Here is a 25,933-nt window from a genome sequence, read left to right on the forward strand (position 1 = left end):
CCTCTGTGAAAATTTGAGAGAGAAATATAAGATGGAAGTTCTGTTCAAGGCAAGAAGAGTCCAACTTCAACTATTTCACTGCATCAACTTATGTCACACCAGCTGTTCCATCCTCATGTAGTAAACTATCACTGAAAATGAATGAAGATAATAGTACCTTCACTGTCCTCATTACTAATTTTTATATAAACTGTTTCAAAGCTATGTATATGTATATAAAACATATGTACAGATAAATTACTGTTTAGGAATGTAAAACTCACAGTATCATCCACGAATGTCCTTCCTAAGTCTTCAAATCCATAAAACAATTTTCAAGACTAAAATCAGGACATCCTATCTATTCATTAAGAACATGTCAGAATACTGTATAGCTCCAGAATAGGCCATGATATAATAAAGCAATAAAACAAAAATCAGTGATATTGTGCTTTTGTGATTGTTTAGGTTTCTGTGTAGTTTTAAACAGAGCCCACTAAATGGTCTCTATTTACTAAGCAGTTTTGATTTCTACTAGTCAAACTTAGCCCTAACAAACTAACAGGTAAACCAACCAGGATTATGTTTCTCATCTTATTATCTATTTAGGAATTGAAACAATTTCAATTGAATACTTCATTTTTCCAGTAAACTTCAATGTGTGGGGGCCCAAGCAGCATCTGACTTTGGAATTACTTTTTCAGCTTCACATTGGCTATCTTTTTTATACTGATGTGCATATTTATTTTTCAGAGCTCTGCAATGAGGGTAGCAAGCTCAAGGGGGTCCTTTGGTTTGGTCTTTCCATCTTGCTCTGATCTTTTAACTGACTGAAGTTTTAATTGTTCCTACCTTTAAGGATTTCTAGAATATTTGGCATGTCGGGTTTCTTTGGACTGTTCTTAACCAAAGTCTTTGCAGCATTGGCTTTTTTCTCTCTTTACTCTTTAGTCAGATTAATAGCAGATGTGCTTTAGTGAAGCCCTGTTGGGAGAGGGGTAGGGAGAGGGGCAGGTGGTGATAGCAGAAGTGGAGGTAGAGGTGGTGGGATGGAGGGTAGTGCTGTGGAAACAGGTGTGGTAGAATCTAAGTCACCCGCAGTGAGATTCTGCTGTTCTTGGAGGTCACAATTTTGGCAATCTGAACTCTGAGAGTGGCAAGTTCATTCTCAAGAGCACTGTTCTTTTCAAGAACACTGTTCCTCATTCACCAGTGTTTATAGCCCTCAGTTGAGGCTCTTTTTTGAGACTGTTTTTGTAAGAAAATCTGCCTGCTTCAGAGCTTCTCAAAGAAAGGATCATTTTCCTGAAGGTGTTGTCTTGGCCAGACCTATCCTTAATCTTGTTGAACACTTTCCATCTTCTTTGGCTACTCTTCCAACATCAGCAAAAGATGCCACTGTTTCCTTTCCTTGCTGATTAGGGCTCCATTTTGTTGCATGGCTGATAAGCTGAAACTGAACTCTTGGACACTGAATCAGAGATAAATTAATACCAATTTTCCTTACAATTCTTCGAGATGAACCCTATGGTTTCAAAGACCAAAGGACTGATAAGATACTTATTTCAACTTGTTGAAAAACCGTCCTAATGAGGTGCTTAATCCAGTCAAGCATTTAGATGGCAAAATTGCCCCAATTTGCATCTCAGGTTCTTTGGGCATACATAGAGGCCTAGAAAGCACACAGGGCAACAGGGCAACTGGTGACTTCTTCAGCATCTCAAGCTTCACAGCTCACATATATTTTCAATTAGCACAGAAAGATAGCCATATTCTTTAAATAAATAAAGGTATAATAGTCCATGGTATTTCTTCATCTCGCAATGAGAAAATATGGCTAAAAAAAACAAATAACTAAACTTTTAGGATAAAACTTAGCGATAATAGATGTTGTTTCTGACTGCAGTATCATTGAAATTTTATATGTGTATATGAATAAATGACAAAGTCAGTTGAAGTTCATCGCATATTTCCTGTAGATTCTGCTTGTGAGAATACTTCCTGTACTTCATAATAAAGAATCTGGAGAATGTAGAGATAGTAAATGAGAAACATTGGGTAAAAACGTTGAAGTGTGTGGTGAGAAAAAGTTTAAAATTTGTTGAGATTAAAGAATGGGAATAGAATGGTGTCATGGTCAGGTTCATGTGTCAACTTGGCCAAGTGGTGGTACCTGTTTATCTGGTTGGGCAAGTGCTGGCCTGTCTGTTGCAACGAGGACATTTCATAGAATTAGATCATGATCACGTCAGCTGCATCCACAGCTGATTCCATTTGTAATCAGCCAAGGGGAGTGTCTTCTGCAATGAGTGATGCTTAATCTAATCTCTGGAAGCCTTTTAAGGAGGATTCAGAAGAGACAAGCTCTCTTTCTGCTTTGGCTGGTGAGCCTCTCCTGTGGAGTTCGTCCAGACCATCCATTGGAATCGTTGGTTTCACAGCCTACCCTGTGGATTTTGGACTCGGAGTTCTCATGGTCACGTGAGACACTTTTACAAATTTTATATTTGTAAGTGTTCCCTGTTGAGTCTGTTTCTCTAGAGAACCCTAACTAACACAACCTGGTACCAGGAGTGGTTCTTAAGAAACAGAATCTTAAAAATGGGCTGTTATGAATGGTTTTCTACTCCGACTGGACTCAAAGGTACTAAGGACTCTGATTCCCATAATCAGAATGGCATTGCCAACCCATGGAGTGAGTTGGCAAAAGAGATAGTCAAAATATCACCGTTCGATTCTCCTAATGCTTCCCTTATGTGAAGCCAGACTCTGGGGGATAATGTTTTTGACACCTTTACAGAGTTTTGTGGAAATAAGAGGTATAGAGATGTTGGTTGGTTGTTGTTAGATACACTGGCTACATTAAAGAGTGAAAGGGATGGACTTAAGACTTCAAACAAGAAGCTTAAGTACCGTTTGACAGATGTAGATGTTTCTATGAGTATCCTGAAGGAAATCTTATTTCCTATAGCCTAGACTTGAGACCTCTGAAAATCAGACTCAGAACTTTATTGTTAGAGAGCAACTTTACAACGTAAACTGAAATCTCAGTGTTGCATGGAGTCTGCCATTAAAGTGAGGGTGTTGATTGGAAAGGAGTGGCATCCTGAGAAATGGGATAGTGACATATGGATTGATAATGACGTCAGGGGTGAGATTGTAACCTATTCTGGTACTGATTGCTTCAAACATTGGGGTTCTTTTGGCTTGTATTTCTGCTTCCTGTGACAGGGTGACCACTTTCTCCTTGTGTCGGCTCTTCTGGTTTCTACTGACTTTTAGCTTATGGCTCGTCTATGGCCTTTTGATTTCTACCTTTCATTTCTTCTCTTTTTAAGGCCTCCAGTAACATGGATTAAGACCCACTTCCATTCAGTTGGCCACAACTTAACCAATAATACATCTTCAAACGATTCTATTTACAAATCAATTCATACAAACCAAGATTAAAAGCATGTCCTTTGAGGGAGCACATAATCCAATCTACTGTAACCTCTAAACTTCCCTCTTCCATGCTATTGAACATGCCATTTTCATTTTATCAATGACTTCTGTTGAGCTTCTCTCTGTCTATTCAAAATATCTATGCATTACCCAAATTAGGATACTTATTTCTGGTCTCACAATTATTTGATGTCTTTCAGAATGGGACACTTTCAACCAAAGTTCAATAACAAATAGCAATTATTTTTCAAGTAATCTGTAAGGCAGTATTTAACCCCAAACCTCAGAAATTTCTCCTGAACAGTGGCATTCTGGTTGTGGCAGTGATTAAGTTCTTCATGCTTCTGGAATCATCTGAGGGTCTGGACTGCAGGTTAGACCAAGAACCATTGCATATCCCTATTCTTGCTTCTGCTTAGGGAATCATTAAGATTTAAATTTTGGTGACTTGGTGAATAGAAGCAGGAAATATGATTTTACCAAAAGCAATTAATCCCACCAGTTTCTGAGCTTTCTGTTAGCTACAAGATAAATCAGAATTACTAATATATTTATCTCAGTTTGAAGAACATTTCAGGTGCTCTGGTTCATCTAATTGAAAAAGTTTCACTCTGGACAAGTATTGTGTGGGTTTAATCAGCCATTCTCTTTTCATCTTTTGAGTAAGTAAAGTCTTTAAAGTTACATTCTGTCTTTGAGGAGGCAATTATGATGATACCATCAATAAGGGTCATTAACCAAGATTTAATTGTTACTAAATCCAACTTCTGCCACACTAGATTATGATAGCATGCCATAGAATTTAAATATCTCTAGCAAAACCATGAATATGATTTGGATATCATTCTATGAAAATGAGAATCATGTCTATAAGTTCCAAAGTGGAAATGGAAAAGAAAGCAGCAGTCAAGCCTATTATAGCATACCAATAACCTTGGAATTTTGCACTTCTTGTATCTTCTTTACCATTGCAGGCAAAACTGCAGTAATCTAAGGAGCAAATTTATTTAATCCCTAACAGTCTACTATTAGTCACTGTTAACTGCTTGTACTAGACTAGATTGTTATAAAGGAAGTTTTTGGAAAGCAATGCACCCACTTAAACCACTGCTTAGCCTAGTGATTTTTGTTGCTCTCCCATGTTTATCACTGAATTATTACTGTAGAGGAAAGTTAGAGAGTTCGAAAGGTTCCCATTTTGACGTGCCCAATTAAAACTGGGCATAAGGCAGATTTAAGCCGTATTTCATCTAATATGGTAAAGGTAGCATCCCCGGTTCACCATTATAACCATTCTGACTATGCATTCAGGTAACTATACTTCAGCTTCAGAACTTTTTCTCCAGTCAAATTTTCCCATTCCAGAGATTACTATGTTTATATCTACTGCTACTGAATCTCTGTAACCTCCAAGTATCAACTTTGTTTCCTTTGGAATGCTCTCTCCAATCATCATGAAATTTTTGAAACATTAAGCGTCCACATCTAATAACACCAACATTTTCCACATTGCCTCAGACCATTTTACCCATATTATTGAAAAAAGCCTTGTATTCTCTGCCTAGATTTATGGAACTATTAGCATTGTTTGATTCATTTGAGATGATGCAAACTAGCTTGTCTTTACATTTCCAGATACATTATATAGGTGGATATTTTAACAATCTGCAAACAGCTTCTCCGGCCATATCCTGAAATTAGGTATAAGAAGATATTTTTACCACATTTGACAATAAAAGCAGTGTTTTTAAATCTGTACTAGACATAATAGTGCAGGTTTTTGAAAAAGGTTCATTTTTTAATCCTCACATGCCCATTTTATCAAGTCATATAAAAAGTGCTTTTTTTAATAAATTAAATTTTACTTTTGCTTTTCTGTAAATTTATTTCAAAAGCAAACATTCTTCAAAATTAATTCAAATAAAGCATTGAGGAAGATTACATTTTGTTAATTTATAAGACAAATTTGTCATTAAACACATGTTAAAAACCTGATTTTTCCACAAAATTATCTCAATTATAGTTTGTGGCAGATTGAATTATGCAACCCAAATTAGACGTTCTTAATTTTAATCCACATTCTTGTAGGTGTGAACCCAATATAAACAGAACGTCTTGAATATGTTATTTTTAGTTAAGGTGTGGCCCATTTAAATGAGGGTGGGTGTTAATCTGGATTATTGGAATCTTTATAAAGATACAAAATTGGAATCTAGAGAGAAGGTCACAAGGATAAAGCTCTAAATCAGCAGGAATGCAGAAGGGAAAGGAGAAGACATCATCATGTGACAGCAAGCAGGGATTCAAGCCAAGGAACCCTAAGCACTGTAAACCAGTCAGATTGCTGTCATGTCCAGAAGGAAGGAAGCCTCCAGCCTCCAATACCATGAGATAATAAATTCTTATTGTTTAAACCAAAGCATTTTGTGGTATTTGTCAAAGCAGCCTGGCAAACAAAACACAATTGTTTTATGAAGTACCAGACCAAAAAAACTACACGTTTATATAACACATGTAATCAAATAACTACTTTGAGTAATTTTTAGTGGAAGTATGATTTCTGAGTTTATTTTGATTAAAAAATTTCAGAAAAATATCTTTTGAAGATTTGAATAAAATATAAGGTCCTAAGCTATACTTGAATAAAAATCAGTAACAAATTTTGTAGTTCAAGATACTGTATTTGAGATAATTTTAGTGGAGAATTTAAAGTTCTGAAATTTTTAATGAAAAAATCAAGTTTAAGTTTCATTTCGAGAAAACTAAAGTGTGTGAGCTAATTTTGAAGGAAAAAAAATCATGTCCTAGCTATTTTTAAAGCAGTTTTACTGAGATTCACACACCAAAAAATCAATCCAAAGTATATATTCAATGTCTCGTAGTGTAATCAGAGTTGTGCATTCATCACCACAGTCAATTTTAGAGCATTTTTGTTACTCCAAAAAGAAAAAAACAACCCTGCCCCTTCTATCCCTTCCCCCACTATTAACACTTAGCATTGGTATATGCCTTTGTTACACCTGATGAAAGAATATTAAAATATTACCATTAATAGATAACAACTCATTTTTTCCCCAATAGTTTACACCAAAACATCCTCTCTTTCTACCACATCTCACTTCCAATCTATCAGGAAATTTCTTTGAGAATACATGTTCCTAATCTAGCCACCACTTACTCTTTCAACTTCAACCACTCTAGTCTTAATTATCAAAATCTTTCTTGAGTTACTCTAATAAATGTTTTAATGGTCCTCTGTCCTGTCTTTGCTCACCACCCCCACAGTATATTCATGATACACCATCCAGAAGAAGTCCACTAAAGCATGTCAGATCCTGAGACAGTTTGTCTCAAAACCCTCTAATGGCTTCCCATCACTCTAAGAGTAAAGCCAATATTCTTAAAGTGAGCATAAGGGACTGTGTTTTCTAAGTCCCTGTTATCTACTTGACCTCATCTGCACAAACCATACTGGGTTACTTTCTGGTCATTAACATGCCAGACAGACTGTCATCTCAGGGCCTTTGCACTTGCTATTTCCTTTAATTGCATTTCTCTTTTCCCAAATATTAGCATAACTTGTACCGGCACTGCTTTCACATTGTCACTTACATGTCATCTCCTCAATAAATCCTTCCATAGGCATCCTATGTGAAAACACATCTCTCCTGTTCTTGATTATTCCAACTCAACTTCCCTGCATTATTTTTCTTCTTTGCACTTATCAGCATTTTAAAACATGTATTTTATTTATTCACATTATTACTTTTCTATATAATTTGCTGTCATTTACATTCCATGAGGACAAGGATTTTTTCTATTTAAATCATTGATAGATTAGCAGGTCAGTGGGTGACTGATATATTGTATACATATTTTTTTTAATTAAGAACTATTGTCTTTTTCAGACTTTATACCTGGAACATGAAAATTTAGGTGGAAAAATTTTAGCACAGTGAGATTAATGACACAGTGCAGCACAATATCAGTGAATAAATATTTCTAAAAGAGCATATTTTTCAAAAATATTCTTCATTAGTTTATATTAACAAAGAGTAAGAGAGAAAAACTTTTCACCTGGTACTGATAAATGATACAAAGGAGATCACTAATTATTAGTGAGAGTTTGAACTTTTTGTTTTCTTCAAAATTAAACAAAATATGAGGGATACAATAAATAAATTACATATGCATTTATCCTTGATCATTAAGGTTTAAATTGGCTGCAAATCCTCATTTTAATGTTCTACTTAAGATCTTTCATCATCATTCTGCTATCCAATACCAGCACACTTTGTGGCAATACTAAGCCCAAATTACTTTAAGGCTCTAGAAGTGTGGGATTGTGCTTTATCTTCCTCATTGTCGATTCCATATCCCCTAAGCCTGTACATGGTACATCAGAAAATCTAGATAGTTTTTTAATTAACGAACACCAAATGTATATTATGAGAGACGGGGTAAGATGAATTAATATCAGCCACAAACTCAGAAAAAGTTAAAAGCAAAACTGTTCTTTTAAAATGCATTAAGAAAGCACAAATCATAGGGATGAGTATGGAACGTTAAAAATGTCTTTATTGAGAGGAATCAGTTGTATGTATTTTATGTGCTATGGAAGGAGAGTGGACAAGAGAAGAGCATTGGTCACTTTGTAAACTGGGGATTAGCTAAAGTGAGGTAAACATACTACAGGCAGTGAGAACTATTTGTTAGTGTTAATACCAATCCTACTTTAAATCTAGTCTGATTTTTTTTCCCCAATCATACCAAAATTTTAGTTGAGAGACATGTTAAGAGAAAGCATGCTCAGAAGCCACATTTAAAGTTTGGAGAGCAGCAAACTGTTGGGCTCAGCCACTTCCAATAGGTTGCCTTTGAAAGGTACTAGGACAAGCCCTACCACTATCACCCTACTCAATCCCCAATCGATAAAAAGGAAACGCTAGAAGAAAGGAGGCCAGATTTTGGAGACATATTTCAATATGGACTGAACAGAGGTAGTCAGGGGGGAAATGAGCTATACCAAGAACCAGTACAGTGGAGTCTCTCTTACCATCCTCCAAAGAGCTCACAAATACACCCCACAAGTTAAACACATTCAGAATCTTGTCACGTTTAGGTTTTTTGAAACCAAGTTCACTGTTAGCCACAAGGCAGCAATGGCCCCAAAAGAGGATTGACAGTTTGCCAAGTTAAGTATGGACAACTCTATCCCCTTCCCTTTCCCTTAGCATCCTCCAAGTTCTAGTGAGGTCTGAGGGGTGAAAGAAAGAGCTTCTCAAATAGACACAATTGGATTTTAAATAACAGAGTAAGAGCCTTCTAATAACTCAGGGAGATAAAAAGTTATGGAGTGTTTTGCGACAGGATAATATTTTAAAGATACTTCTCGGAAATTAAAGAAAAAAAAGGAAAGGCATTTTCATGTATAACCTTGGGATTTCTCAGTAAACTGAATGTATCTTTTTTTCTTATTTTTACCTAAGGCTACCACAACACAGACACGTTCGGTCTGCATTAAAACAAAACAAAACAAAAAACTGCGTTCTAAAAATATCACTTTTCCTCCTAAAGGGATAAACAAATCACAGTAAGTGAACAACTTTATTGTAACACTCTGAGGTATTCTTTAAGATTATTATTTTTTATATTTGTATCCATTATAAAATATATAATAAAAGTATAAGCCTCTTGTAAATACTCTAGGCAACTTTCTTGTAACCAAGTTTTGTTATGTGCTATCAGTGTCTGTATTTTCATTTTTCTATAAGATTGTTTTGGTGCCAAGCAGAACTTCCTTTAATATTGCAAGCAAATAAGAACAGAGATTATTTTAATATTTAAATGATGCCTTGGCATCTAGTGAAGGTCAAATGATGTCATTCTGTGTTGAAAATAAAAGCTTCACAGCAGTGAGAATATGAAGGGAAAAAAACACTGAGCGAATTGTTTCATCATCATACACACAAGGCAATACAAGCCTGTCAGTTTATACAGATTTAAAATAAAAAATGAATACCAGTATTTGGTACCAAGCTCATTTGTTAGCAACAATTTGGTTTGAACCAACCTCACTAATCACTTTAATTTACTGTTTATTGTTTGGGTATATTTTAAAGTTTAAAAATTCACCTTATTCATTTTTAAATAAATATATAAGAATGAAAGATGTTCAAACAAGTAAAAAGTAGAAATATATAAAGAATGTATTGTTTATCTCACATTTACCTTTAATCCCTGATCACCCACTTTGGTAATAGTTTTGTAAATATTCATTTACATATTTATACTTAGAAAATATCAAACATTGAATTCATATATATATATTTTCATTTTTTTGTTTTGTAAATTTTGACAAAAATTGGATCAAATTATACCTATTTTTCTCAACCTATCTTTAAAAAATGTAAAACAATGCAAAATGTGTACATACAATAACTATATTGTATATATAAATGCACATATAAAAATATAATATATTTTCCCTTTATTTTTATTTTTTACTTTTACTTCATGCATTCTTTCATTTTTAAAAAATTATGGATTCAGTAAGACTACTTCTCTTAAAATCTTCCTGTTTTTTCTCTCTTGTTTAAAAGTTTTACCCATACTAAAACATTTCTAAATATTTGCTTAATGTATTCAAGCATTCATGAAAATTAAATATACTTTAAATTATCACTCAAATCCAGTGGAAGAAAATTATTTATTAATTTATCCTGGCATAATTAGTTATAGCCATTTGGAAGAAAATAAACTTAGACTCCTACATCTATAACAATCAAAATTAATTGCAGGATTTTATAGGTCAGTATGTCAAAACATAAATTGTACTAGAATTAATTAAATTTTTCTGGAACTAGATTTTGTTAGAATAAAGATCAAATCATTATTTTTAGTATTATTTCAAAATCCATATAAGTATAAAAATAATATACTTAATGCTCATATTTATCATTTGTTGTCATAATACAACAGTTTTGCCATATTTGTTTCAAATCTTTACATTTTATGAAGAAATAAACAGTAGGAATAGTTTTCTCTATGAATCCACTCCCACCTTCTATTTTTATTTCCTTCTCTTTTTCTTTCCACAGGTGTAATTTCATGCGTTTGATGTTATTTGTCATTTAAAATTTGTATCTTTATATAAATCATGTCATACTGTCTGCAAATCTTTTGAAACCTAACTTTTTTCACTCATTCTCTTTGGAGATTTTGTTATATTTATAAAAGTATTTATACATATACCTCATGTTAATTGCTATATAATATTTCATTATATGGACATGCTAATGTTTTGAATTTATTTCTTCTATGTCATTTTATGTGCTGTGTTTAATGTTGGTTCCATTTTTCTTTATTATTATAATTTTCTTCTTCCCTGCCTTCAACTGTACTCATGATTTTTAGGTGTTTCTTAAAATAAGGTGTTTCCTTTATTTCTTTTTTGTCTCTGTTAGTTTATATATTTTACTTTTCTTTGTTTAATGGTTCACTATAAATCAACTTTGCTATTACCTATACATAGTCTAACAATACATGCAATTATTAATTCAGTTTTTCCTCCTCCCCAAATGAAAAGGACCTCAGAAATTAGTGCTTTTTTATTGCTTTTAATTTTCCACTTACTTTCTTACACAAAAATTAAATTTTTATTTTAGTGTGGGTTGCTTATTAAATCATAATAATATTTCATTCGTTTTTGTGCTCAAGCCACTGTGTTCAGTTTTCTTCTTACTGACCTATGTCCCTTTATACTTATTTCAGAAAAAGCATGTGATGTGAATGATAAACTTTCTTAGGATTTGTGTTTTTGAAACTGACTATATTCTTAATTTGGAATGGCACTGCATCTCGGAATAAAAATCTTTGTGCACTGTTTTTGTTTTTTCCCTTAGCACACCACTTTGAACATCTGAAATTTACTTAATTTAAAAACATTTCTAAAGCATATGTGGTTGCTTCCACCCTCCTCTAGACCCCAACCCACCACCAACTGTTATAATATGATAATGAAAGTTTGCATTTCTTGCCTCTGTTGAAACCGCAGATCTTTTGAAAGAACCAGGGTGTGGTTTGTCTCAGTTCCTGGTCATAAATCGTGCCTATATATTTTTCTAATTTCTGCTGCACCTGAAAAAGCCATAGTTACAGCCTGAACATCTTGTTCATGTGTTTGCTTGTGAATATATTTCCTTCTACCAGAGTGTCTGGCAAAGCAGCAGCAAAACTCTCCTTTATAGCACTTTGCTTTATGCAGGCTGGGGACACCCGTTTACCCCGTTGCAGCTGATGTAAAACAAACCTGGGTCTCTGCTGTCCATTACTGGACACGCAGTCCAACTGGCTTGTGGTAACAACTATACTTGTTTTGTGTTTTAGTTCCTTTTCTGTATCTAGAAATCATTTTATTTGGGAATTTACCTACATATGTTTGCTCTTTTTTTCCCTCTTTATAGATTATCTCTGCATGGTTGGGTAAAAAGAATTATCTAAGAGTGAAGTCAATATACCTTCCTTACCTACAGTGAGAGTTATTGAATTTTCAGTATTTACATTGCATATTGCCACTTTATCAAATTACGTATTACTTTTAATAGGGTATCATTCATCTTGGTCTTTAAATATGACAATTTTGTTTCCTTTAGCTGTATTTACCATAGTTTGTTCTTACGCATTTGGCTCACAAACCTTATTTTAATGGTAATAGTGCTAGTTTCCTATCATTCAATTTATTGAATTACTTTTGCCAAAGAGACTTTATCATTTTTATAAACCATTATCCAACCTTAGTTTCTGCAACAATTTTTTATTGTAAATGAATTTTAACGTAACTAAATGATTTTTGAATGATTAGCAATGTTCTTTTTTATCCTGGTAATGACTCCTTGCATTGCATTTCTTTCACGTTAAACCAATCTTTCATAACAAAAGGAATTCAATTAGTAATCATTATTATCATAAGTATACAGCTGAATTTGTCAGTAATTATTAATTTTGGAATTTTATATGTACGCATGTGAAAGAGATTAACAATTTCTCTTTTCATGTAATATTCTTTTAAATTTTTGCAATAAGGATTTATGCCAAACTCATAGAACAATTTGAGATTTATCAATTTTTCTAATCTCCAGAACATTTTCGTCAGATTTTTTAATTTTGTTACTAAATTATTAAGTAAGTCAATGAATTTTTCCTCTGCATCCAGAGATTACAAGCATTAATTCAGTTTCTTTAATAGATATGTAGATATTCAGATTTTTTATTTATTCTTACTATTATTTGAGATAAATTGTATCTTTTGGAAGTTTATATATAACTTCTCAATGTTTAAATATTTTCATTTGTTTATGATAAATACATTTTTTTCTATTTCTATAAGATCCTTTGTTTTATTGCTTTTTAAATTTCTGTAGTTGTTTAATTGTTTCTTCTTTATTTTTAGTGTTCAACTATTTTGTCAGGAATTTATTAATTTTCCTAGATCAGGGAACTAATTTTTCACATTTATTACACTCTCTGTTTTACATTATTGTTTATTTCATTCTTTGCTAGATAGTCTTTTTTATATTTATCTTCTATTTTCTTTTAATTTAATTTGATAATTATTCCAACTTTTGAGTTGGATACCTAGATATCTGGTTTTCAACGTCTATTGTTTTTATTATATGTCTTTTATTACAATATTTTTCTCTCTGGTCATATCTTAACATAAAGTCTATAAGTTTTGATTACTGGGATTTAATTATCATTTATTTCAAATTTTTTCCTAATTTCATTTACATTTTCTTCTTTGTCCCCTGAGTTATTTGTAAGAGTATTTTTCTTAAATTTCTATGTCATATGATTTTCTAAAATTCACTATTATAAATACCTGAGTTAATTCCTTTGGTATCAGAAAAAAATGTTGATAGACACTGTTCTATGACTGAATGTTACATGTGTACTTAAACAAGCCTGTGTTCTTCTATTGATAAATTCAGACTTTTCTATATGGCCATTATGTAAATTATGTCTATGTTAATGTTCAAATCGTCTATCTCCTGATTGATTTCTCTGCTTTTGAAATATCTTTTAGAAAAATGTCTTAAAATAGCATCATTTTTGAGGATTTTCTGGGTTTTTTATTTTAGTTATGCATTTTACTTTTACGTTTAATGAGTGGGTTATTCATGGCATTTTAGTTACACCTATTTGATAATTCTAGAAGATGGACTATTTCCACATTATGAATTTCCCTCTTTTTTTTCTAATAATGTGTCTTAAATTCAAGTCCACTCTGTCTCACAGTACATCAGTTTTTGTTTTATTTTTGTGTTTTGTATTGTTTGATTAGTGCTTGCATGGTGTATGTTTCTACATTTTTTTACCTTAAATATTTTTATATCCCTATACATAAGATGCTTTTCGTGTAGGAAGTATATAATAACTCTTCATTTTTATTGATTCTATTAGTATCTTTCAATGGAGGGTTTCATCTTTGTACATCTAATATAATTATCAAATTTGGGGGGTTGAATCAGTAGTGTTTGGGTAAATGTTTAAAAAATACCTCTGAAAAAATGTTTTTTACATGCATATATAAATTTTTAATAAAATATACTGAAATTAAAATTTTACATAATGCCATTTTAAATAATATTAAACTATGGAATACAATGAATTGTTTATTCTCACTGATTGCTTTCATTGATTTTTGCCAAATATGTTTTTACCAATAGCCAAACTATAATTGCAAAAATGATTATGTATGTCAGTTGGTTGATCTTTTTGTTTATATTAATGAATATCTAGTGAAACAAAAAAGATGTTGGAATTTCACTCGTTTGCCAATGAATGAGCAACTTCCTTGCTGAATTAATGATAGTTTTATATACTGGGAAGACATTTTCTCAAGTTATTGTGCTGTCTGCAAGGCAGCAGTTAGAGACATGATACACACGTTTTATCTGCATAAACAATTTTTAGAGTTTGGGAAATCACGAAACTAGAAATTAATCACTGATGTGTGCCATTTGTTAATTTTTGTGATGTACATACTCATCTATGGCAGATTTAAAACTATTAACATGGCATCAATGACCATGGTGTGGCAAAGATAGGTGCAGTAGCAAACCATAATATAATATTTTCTCCAAACAGATATAACTGACATAATTACCTTAAAATCATAGATATTGGAATATAGCATAATAATGAGTATGTAGTAAAAATACAGTATTATAGTATGATATAGTGAAATACAATATGTTAGAAATTGAGAAGTTTTAAGTATTTATTTTCTTTGTTGTAATATAATTTACACAACTATAAAATTATAAGATTTAATTCCAAGTGCGTTTAACAATTAGCCCACAAAACTGATTTTTTAACTACTGACTAACACAAAGCAAAATGGCGTGAAGGTAGTATAATTTAAACCACTAGTCTTATTTTTCTGTTTTATATTAATCTCAACATCTCTATAGTCTTTTTTCTCTTTTTTTTTTTTTCTGATATGTTACCATCTGCCAGCTTTTATCTCTATACATTATCCATCACTTAGTGGTTATTCTAGAGTTTATAAAAATAGAAGAACCGCTTTTCGGTTTTGTGCTATTAGGTATCAATAAAATAGTCTCATCAAGCAATATAGGGCAACATCGAATTTCTGTGGGTATCTTTGTTTTGGTTCAAATCAGTCTATTAATTGGGCACGTTTGGTACGCATAGTGCTGAAACAATTCAGATAAAAAATTAGAAAAAATTCTTGCCAGAATGTTTCCATATAGGATTAAATTTGAGGGCGAATGATCTTCCTTTCAAGCCTCAGACTCTCTGTTTTCATTAATAATTTGGGAAGAGCAGCAGCAGCAGGGCGGTGTACTGGGACATGAGCTGTCGTGTGATACTTTAAGACGATTGACTGTGCCCCAGTTAGTTCTGCTTAAGTGGCCCTCAAAAGTTATTCATTAGCTCATTCACTGAACCGCCTCAATTGTGCTAAGACATCTTCTCAATGATGTGGAGGTGTTATTTTGCGCCATTTGAAATTTTTCTTAAGTTTTTGTGAGGGGCAGAGAGAGAAGAAAGTTGGAGAGAGTGGATGAAAGGGAAAGTGGTAGGGAAGGAGGGAGAGAGATGGAAGTTACCAAATTTTTTCACTATATGTTAGCATGTTGGCATGTCGTAAAGAAACTATTCTTTGTATTTTTTGAAATATTTTATTATGCCTCAAATCAAATAAAAAGAAATTCTCCCATGCAACTGTGATGTATTATCACATGAGTGCTGTGTAGTCTGTCACAGAGTGTGGGAAACATCCTGAAAACTCACCTCATAAAACATATTTTCTTCCATGCTTTTTTTAAGAAGAGAAACATTACTTTTAAGAATGGCATTGAAATCTGAGAGGTACAACAAAGATATTTAGACTCAAAGTACCTTTGTAAAATTGTTTTAGTCTACAAAATGATAGAGTAGCAATTTGTCTGTTCAGCCAAAATGTTAGACATTCAGTTTTTTTAGTATTACCTCTTTTTCCAAATAAACAAAATAATTAGAGGAAACAGTGAAGTCACAATCAATTTAATACTCATAAAACGTTCATGTTGGTACAAGTTTAGAATTGGCTAACTAAAGCAACTATCCATCTTGCTTTTAGAGTAACTGCAGTTTAAATGTGATTTCAGAGTAGAACAGCCCCAGTAATTAACCACCTTGTTTTGGAACTTTTATCAGTGTGTACCACTGAAGCGGAAAGAAAAGGAAATAAAATAATTTTCAGCAAACAGTGTTTTTTTATTTCCTAAGTAGTTTGCCCCAATTAATTTGCTGAATTCAGGACATCCAGTGAACCAGAACGTTTATGCCCTTTTAGTATATACTAAAACATGGTTCTGTTTGTTGGGGATTTATTGTCAGTGATTTTCATATACCTTGTATTTTCCTATGTGGCTTATGGCAGATTGTATTATATTTTACTATTATCGGCTTTGAGAATTGGGCTAAAATGCTATTCCCATTTCACTTAGTGGCTCAAATTCTATTTCTATGTCTCCTCTGAATACAGCTGAATATTAAGCTTCAGTCATCACTTCTATGACACTGAATGAGTAGACCAATCTGGCTGAGACAAAAACAAATGGGATGTCTATAGCCATAGCTGCATATCTAACTATGAGAGTAATTCCTAAAACAGTGTTGCTTCCCTCCAAGCTGCTCTGCCTTAAGTGGACTGTATAAAGGTGTAATTCTGAAACAAGTTCCGTGTTATTAATGATTTTGACTTCAAATGCGCTAACGAGAAGATATGCATTCTTCTGCTCTATCCATTTAAAGAAATTGACACAAAGAGCAGATCAACCGCATACCTACTGACCCTTTCTGTCACAACTGCCATGTGTTTATGAATTCAGATTGTTCACCCTCTTCTGGCTTCATTCCACCCTGCATCCACTCCACCTTATTTCCCACCTGCTCATTTTCTCAAGTATTTCAGCTGATTGTAAACGCTATGATCCAAGAAACCCAGACGGAACAGTTTTGGTATGGTGTCAAATGCATAAGGATATCATCTAAAGATCAAAAGCATTTCAGAGTATCTCAAACAATTTATTACTGCATTATAAACCATTAAAAATTGTTTTAGGTCATTTTTTTTTTAAATAGAGAGATGAGACTCACTTCTTGCTGGGCCATAAGTTAGTAAGTATTTCATAAACAGTAAGTAAATAAAATATTAGAATCTCCTAAAGAGAATAAATTGTCAAGAAAAAACTTTAATTTTCTGTGCCAAATGATGTAAAGTAATTATCAGTTATGATCTGCCAGATATTTCAACCTTCTGCTGCCGAGGTCACTTTCCTTCAACAGTTTCAAAAGTTTGAGCAGTGATTCAAGAAATTCTCTTATCTTCCATCCAAAGTGCTGGCCTAAGGTAGACAAGTCAATCTGCTCACTGCTTATTCCCATGTCTGAGAGGTAACCTGCCTCCATATTTTATATGTAACATAATTGACAGTAGTGATAAGTGATTAACCAGATGTAATCTCTCTTTCTCAGTTGGGGACTGAGAAGTAAGCATCCTCTACTCCCCAACAGAGGTATCACAAGATAAACTTGCTATACCAGCCTCTCAGTGACGAGTGACAAGTCCATGTATACAAAAATGGAAGATACATTGCCATGGAGAAAATAAACAATCCCTTGAACTCTCATGATCTAGGGTGCCATGCATATAATCCATAGAATTTACCAAATTCCATTTTTCCCAAATCTTAAATTCTCTTTCTCGTCCCAGATGTCTCAAGATTTTCACTGTTTAATGTCCAGAAAATTTTCGTTCTACACTGTATCCTTGCAACTATCTTGGCACTTTAACCTCACCTCACCCAACTTGATCTACCCTCAAACCTCCTATATTTCAAAAATTTCTAGCTCTTGTTGTGTTCTCACCACATTTCTCTATGGCATATATCATGCTTTGGTCTTATTTCTATAGCTCTCAATCCCATATCACAAAAATCCGGACCTACTTTGCAGAGTTCATATGGAAGAAGCTGAGTAGAAAAAATTGGACAATAGGAAAAGGGGAACTGCATTTATTAATTGACTTATTCATTATCAAGGTCATTTTTTTGGAGATTGGTTTTTTATAGTATAGTTGAACAGAAAAAAATTCAAATTTTCCATTTGGTGACTTCTAGCCAAATGAAGAGCCTAGAAACAAGAACTTTAGGGTATCTGAATGGATATGCACAGTTTTTATGCTGCCAAGGAAAAGATCAGTGGGATTACTGTCTTTATGTAATTATGCAAAATCAAAATTTGGCTGCTAATTTCCATGAGCATATATTGGATTTGGAGAAATTGTTCTCAATAAAACATAAAAGTGCACAAACACCAGTTAATCAGTTGCTTCTGACGTTTATTGCCTGATGGCAACCGTGGCACAAAGGAATGGGCAAGACTTTGAGGCCAGAAGTGTGTATCTTTAATTTGGCCTTCCCACCTTCTTCACTGTGTGGCCCAAGAAAATTTATTTTAATCTCAGTTTTCTCACAGTGATGGGATAACATTAACCTTGTAGGGTTGCTGTAAGTGTAGTAAGCAACTGAGTGTCTAGTGTTTAGTATGTTTTTGATGAATTGTATCAAAATTTATGTATTTAGGTTTTTCATGAAATATCTATTTACGTGTATGCATTCTTTCACTTATTCATAATGGCTAAATTTACCTGATGTATGACATAAGTACAACAATAAATAACACATTTTTTTCTCATTGCTACCTACACGGTGACTTTGCCTATAAAATGACTTTGCCTTTTCAGCTTGCAGAAAATCTCAAAGATCTCATGTAATACTGAAAAAGGAAAAGTAAGGCAGCAGCCTGATCAAGATTACTAATAAAACATTAGGTGGCCTACTAACTCTGTTATAGTGCTAAACTTTTACAAAAGATGACAGTAAAACTTCTTAAATTATAAATATGACTAAGCCAATGATCATTATAAGAATATTAATTAAATCTGCCACTTGGGCCATATGATCAAATTTCTTTTTAATAAGTTTTATAGGTCAAAAGCTCTCAAATCAGCCGGCCAGAAATTCCCAAGAAGATGATCCTATATGCAATATCAGTCAATTGAGCATTGCGAAATTAAACTCCATATTTACACACACACACACACACACACACACACACACACACACACACACGCACATGTTTCACTCGACATGTAGTTCCTTAAATTTCAGAAAATATTGAAAAGCTTGAATTAAACCATGTATGATATCTCATGAATTCTGTGATTAAATTGTTATTTGTCTGAGGCCAAGTAGCTTTAATTTTGCATCATCAGAGTGTGCATTATTGTTTCATTTTAGCAAGATGTTGCTTCCTTCTTACTTTCAAAATCATGTCCCTTGGATGAAACAAAATAAATAAAATTGTACTGGTGTTCATCAGGTAAACGTTAACCTGTACAGAAGTAGTTCAGAGAGTTAAAAACACAGAGATATTAGAACTTTTTAAGTGAAATTCAGAGAAAAATGGTTACATGAACTTCCCAAAAATATATTTTAACTTTTTTGAAGCATGCTTCTGTTGTTTTATGGTTATCTGCATTTCTATCTCAAATAAGTGCATGCTTATTGTTATTACTAACTATATTTCAAATATATATAGTTTGAATAATTTCTCTGTAAAATGTAGCACCATTTAATTAATGAGTTAAATGCTTGAGCTGAAGAATGAACATGACCCATCTTCTATCCCCTACCCTCTTCCTGAAACGGAATCATCCATTAGCTACAGCAAAAAGCTGAAATTATAAATGAGCATTAATAGATGCTCAGTTAACAGTTACTAATTAATTATTATTTAAATAACTGTTTTTGAAATTTAATGTTGATTATCCTCTCACATTGAGCATCATTTTGAGGGGGAAATCCTGTATTGCAATGTTAAAGTAAGTAAAACAAATAAGATTAAAGTCCATAAAAATAAAATACAATATTTCAAAATGCTGAAGCCCTTATTTTGCACAAAGTACTCTGAATATAAGAATATTTAATTTCTAAATTTTGGCAGTCCTGGATTGTAGTAATAATGGTTTATAAAAGTTTAGAACAAGAAAAATGTAGAAAGGAGATTGCATGGAAGTCATTTCAGAATTATTTAAGACAGCCAAATCAGGATTAAGTTGATTATTTTTGCTTCATCTTATCGCTTGTTAAATAAGTAGGACCTAATATTTGGAACCTAATAGGTTTAACATAATATTTCTCTCTTGGTTTTATATGGGCTCTGCTGTGTCCATCAGGGACTCTCTGTTCTATTTCTCAGTATCTTCAGAGGCAGATTGTCCAAGAAAATAGGGCATGTGATTTTAGATAATGATAAGCATAAACATTATATTTATGTTATAAGTTCTACAGCACAATTTAGGTTCCTCTCTACTTAGTTTTTTTTTTCCAGTACTCTATGCAAGAGCTGCCAAAACTGTCACATCTACTTATGTTTCAAATTGCCCTTTTTGAAAGGAAATCCATCTCAATCATAGTGAAATCTTTTACTAGAATCTGCTGAATTAATAGACAAAATTGTAATGCCCAATAAGTTTTATTTTCTAAGTTAGAAATGCCAAAAATGTTCCTGAATATGGAAGTAAAGGAAAATAGGGCTTTCAAACTGATAGAAAATTTTAAGACCTTTAGAAGAGTTGTTGTACTCTGTGCATACTTTATTTTCTTCTTCAAATCAGTTGGCATAATGCCGGGCTCCAGAGGACAAAGGAAATAAATGTCTATACTAGAGGCCCAGAGCAAATGGTCTTACCACATTATCCAAAATCAGTCCCTTCATTCATCTATTTTAAAGCATTATCTTGGTTTGTATGTGGTTCATTAAAATTGTTTTAGGAAAATATTCGAGAAAACAATGTTTAAGAAAAAGTAGAGAAGGTAGTCAACAAAAGTTGGTATCTTTAATGAACTTAACCCAGCCCCTGGTCTACCACCTTCCTCAGATTTGCTCTCCTGGTATTGAGAGCTGACTGTACATTTGTAACAATGGCATGTATTGTATATCATCCTCATAAAATTAGGAGAATGGCTTTATGGTTCTTTTTGGTATGATTATGATTAATTTAGTAATTGTCAATGAGAAGATAAAATCTAAGGCAAATTTGGTTAAGAAAATATTTCTATCACTCCAAATGGGACATAATTACCAGCGCTGAAATATATATACCTGAATGTGGTTAAAAGGGGAAATGTTAGGCTGTATAAATGGTAACAGAATAAATTTTTTTAAAAACTCCATGGAACTGCAGTACACAGCAAACACTAAGTTAAAAACCATGGACTACAGTTAATAGTACAATTATCAAAATGTGCATTCATCAATTGTAACAAATGTTCCACACCAAAGAAAAGTATTAATAATAGGGTGGTTTATGGGAATCCTGTTTTTTATGCACGATTCTTCTGTAAACCCACAACTTCCCTAATAAAGGAAAATAAAATTCAAGGGCAAATTTGAATAGACACTGATGGTATTTTATGCAAACTTCTCATTATAAATTAAAAATATTTGGGCCCAAAGTAGTATCTTAACTTGCCTAAAATTCAGTAGTTAGTTCATGACAGTACCAGAACTAGAAGCAAAATCCTTTTCAGTTCAGGGGATGTCTTTGGCATGTTTATAGGTTGGTTGGTTTCTTTTTGTTGTTTCTGTCTGTTTGAATTTTTGACCATGTAATTCTAATAGAACTCTATATTCCCAGATTGTGAATATAAAAATATATAGTTGAACTCTTTCTCAGTTACATCAGTCTATTTATTCATCCCTATGGCTATACTACATTGTATTGATTTTTGCAGTTTTATAATAAGTATTGTAATCATGGAGTATGAGATTTGTTTAATATTCTTTTACAATAATTTTTTTATTATAGAATATTTTTATTTCCATGCAAGTTTTAGAATCATCTCTTCAACTTTTATAGAATGGCCTGTTTTAGTTTTGGTTAGAATTTATTTGAATCTGTAGATCGATTTGGAGAAAGTGACATATAAAAGTATTGATTCTTCCTTTGACATATTATTATTCTTTAATTTCTCTCAGCAAAATTTTGTATTTTTTATATAGTTACCTAAGTATTTTATGATTTTGATACCAAGGTAAGTAGAATTTTAAAAATTTCATTATCTAGTTGGCTCCTAATATATAGAAATAAAATGGTTTTGAATCTTAATCTCAGACTCTAAAATTGATTTGAATTTTCTATGTCAAACAACTATGTCTTATGAGGACAGATAAATGTCTTCCTTTTTAATTTTGTGCTTTTTTCCCATTATTTTCACTGCACAGTCTAGAGCCTCTAGTACAATGTTGGATAGTTGAAATGAGAATTATATTCTTGTGTTGTACTTAATTTAGGGGGAAAGAAATAAACAATGATAAACCAATTACTCAGTAACTTATCTGCAGAGTTTTTACAGACACCATTTCTTAGACTGAGAAAATTCCATGTTTGCTAAGTTCTTTTTTAAATCATGAATGCATGTTGAATTTTTCCCATTTCTTTTTCTGCCTCTATAGAGACTGAAATCTTTTATATTCACCTTATTCTATTAAAGTGGTAAATTAAATGAATTTAAAAATTGCATTTTTAAAGAGTTTATGGGAAAGTCACAACGTATTCATGATATAACAAACTTTTTGCTTAAATGAATTCACCTTGCTAATCTATTGTTGACATATTTTTATTTTTTTGCATTTGATTCTTCATAGTCTGGCTACAACCTTAAAAAGGAAACTATCTGAAGGATTTCAAGCATGATTTTCACGTAATAAATAAAATATTTGGAAAAATATATGATTCATATTTTATTGCAAAGGAAGAAATGAAGAGTAATAATTGAAGAAAATATTTATTTAAAGCAAGGTAATACTGACTGTTTTGGTTTGTTAAATGCTGTTGGAATGCTTACATCAGAAATGAAATGGCATTCAAAAAGGGAATTTATTAAGTTACAAGTTTGTTGCTCTAAAGCCACAAAAAAAGCTGAAAGTAAGGCATCCAGAGAAGGATATTTTGTCTCAAGGAAGGTTGATGTCTGTCACATGAGAAGGCACATAGCTGGCATTTGCTGCTGCTTGTTTCCAATTCTGCTGCTTCCAGCTTCTGATGCATCGGTTTCCTCTCTATCCTCTAGCCTTTATTAGCTCCTCTGGAACACAACTCTGGGTTCTGGCTTGCTTAGCATCTGATGGGAAGACAAGGTCTGCTAAGTTCTACATCTCTGTGTCTAGGTGTCTACTTCTTTGTCTAGGTGTCTGCTCTGTTTGTCAGCACTCCAAGCATCTTCAAATGTATGTGTACCTGTCACCTCTAAAGCAACTGTGTTTTCTCCAAAATGTCCCTCTTTTAAATGACTCCAGTAAACTAGTCAAAACGCACCTTGAATGGTCAGAGTTATATCTCCATCTAATCAAAAGGCCACACCCTCAATTGGGTGTGTCACATATTCTTGGAAGTAAACTTACAGAAGATCATGCCCACAACTGAGTGGGTCAATCTCCATGAAACCAATCTAATCAGAGGTTTCCATCTTAAACAATAGGTTACCGCACAAGATTGGATGAAGATTAAAACATGGCTTTTCTGGAGTACATAATAGTTTCAAACCAGTACAGTGATTGTCCCAGAGAAAAGGCATTTTGATCCCTGCAACACTACATTCACTATTCCAATCCTTGAAAGAGGGGTAGGTTAGGATTATAATTAAGTTTTAGGATATATTTGCAGGAAAAAAAAACAGTTTCTCCCTCTTCCATGTAAAACTTTACAGGCACTAGTCTCTTCTTCTCATAGTTCCTGTATAGCCATAGAAGAATAGAAATACTGATCTGGCTCAGTGAGAAGGAAAAAGTGACACCTCTCAAGTTCCTCATGACCCAGAATGTTATAAGAGATTGTCAAAAATTTATGTGATTCTGCATCAACTGATGAATGGATAAACAAAATGTAGAATGTACTATGAGATTGTCACAAATTTATTTGATTCTGCATCAACTGATGAATGGATAAACAAAATGTAGAATGTACATACAATGGAACATTATTTAGCCATAAAAAAGAATGCAGTTTGAATACATGCAACAACACAGATGAACACTGAGGATATCATGTTGAGTGAAGTAAGCCAAACACAAAAGTAGAAATATTGTATGATGGCATCGATATGAAATAAATAGAATAAGTGCACTCATAGTCAGAATCTAGAATATAGTGTACAGGGAGCAAGGTAGGTTGGAGAATGGGAGGTTAAGGCATTAAATGTACAGAGTTCGTATTTGTAATGATAGAAGTGTTTTGGTAAATGGATGATGGTAATGGTAGCACAAAATTGTGAATGTAATTAACGGCACTGTAGTACGTATCTGAATATGGTTAAAAGGAAAACAGGGTAAGAGAATAAAATTTTTTTAAATGTTCATGGAACTGCACTACACAGTGGATTAAATCATGTACTATAGTTAATCGTACAATTGTAAAAACGTGCTTTCCTCAATTGTAACGAAGTTTCGGCACTAATGCAAGGTACCTAATAATAGCATGGTATACGGGAATCCTGCATTTGATGCATGATTGTTCTGTTAACCCAGGACTTCACTAATAAAGAAAGAGGGGGGTTGATTTCTATGAAAGGAACATGGAAGGAACTGAGAGATGACCAGAAGATCTAAGAGAGCTCATGTCTGGGATGACCATGAGCTTTAGCTACTTACATGGAAACAGAATTTTGCACAGAAGTGTCAATCAAAGCCAGCAGTGAAAGAAATTGACAACTGTCCCTTCTATGTCAAAATCAAAATCATTTAGAACTTCAAATCAAACACAAAGAATCGAGGAGGAAAAATAGGAAATCTCTAAATTCACTGACAAAAGTCAGAATTCACTGATTATTTTAAATCAGTAAATTTAAGGTTCTGCCACTAGATAAGTAGAGAATTAAGATAAACATATTCAAGTATAGAAAAAACGAGAACAGCTCTATTTTTTGCACACATTTTTTTGAGCAAAATTGTCTACAAATGATATAGTTGATTCTTTTCTAGTTTTACTCAAGTGTATCTTTTGTGACCAAAATAATTATGTATTTTGGTTAACCCATATTCTATTTGAGTCCATTTAAGTTTGTTTACTTTCTTTGTTTTCAAGATTAATAAATTTAGTTCTTTTAACTTTCTTGTAGGGTATATTTTTCAAGTCTTTCTTTGTTATGACTATTCTTTTTTGGATGCTGTTCTTAAAATTTAGTCTCAAACTGGTGTATTATCATCTAAGAATTGTTATAACAGCTAAGAAGTTAAGGCAAAGGCTTGCTTACTTGGCATACCAACCTATTGTTAATTTTTTAAAGAATAGATCTAGTATTAACTCTTAATCTGCCAAGAAGATGCTATTTGAACCTATCTGTACATATTTTTTTTTTATTTTGTTTATGTTTTTCACATACCGAAGTATGTTTTTTCTCCCAAATATTTCAGATCTTTCTTAGTCTCAACCTCCTTTCACTCCATTTTTTAAAAATAACCTTCTATTATTTTTGTTCAGTCTATCTTGACAAACATGTTCTTTTACCTTCAGAGAAAATTAATAATTCAATAACTATTATGGATCAGATTCAATAAAATCCATAGCCTAAAACTACACAAGACATATAAAAATTGGAATTAGTCCCCTTCTCAATAAAAGAATGAAAAGTAAAAGTTTTTCAGATATGTATTCCCTTGTCTATGGTGCTAAGAGAATTAAATATAAAGTTTAAGGAGTTATTAATAGATATTGTTACACATTTATTATGGTTTAAATCTAACAATATTTTTTATATATAGTTGCATTGAAAATTGTATGTTTTAAAATAATCTACAGTGTGTGCCAGTTAGAATCACAGATTAATCTTTATGTCCCAACTGAGTGATAATTTGCTGTACTGCTGAGATTTAT

The 25,933-nt window shown here is 32.7% G+C and overlaps 1 pseudogene; it reads right to left on the reverse strand.

The window, feature by feature from the left end:
- Positions 1 to 633: 633 nt before the first annotated feature.
- Positions 634 to 1,594, reverse strand: LOC143665175 (mitochondrial fission regulator 1 pseudogene; annotated as a pseudogene).
- Positions 1,595 to 25,933: the final 24,339 nt, after the last annotated feature.

The sequence above is a fragment of the Tamandua tetradactyla genome, chromosome 21, assembly GCF_023851605.1.
Source record: "Tamandua tetradactyla isolate mTamTet1 chromosome 21, mTamTet1.pri, whole genome shotgun sequence".
NCBI lineage: Eukaryota > Metazoa > Chordata > Mammalia > Pilosa > Myrmecophagidae > Tamandua > Tamandua tetradactyla.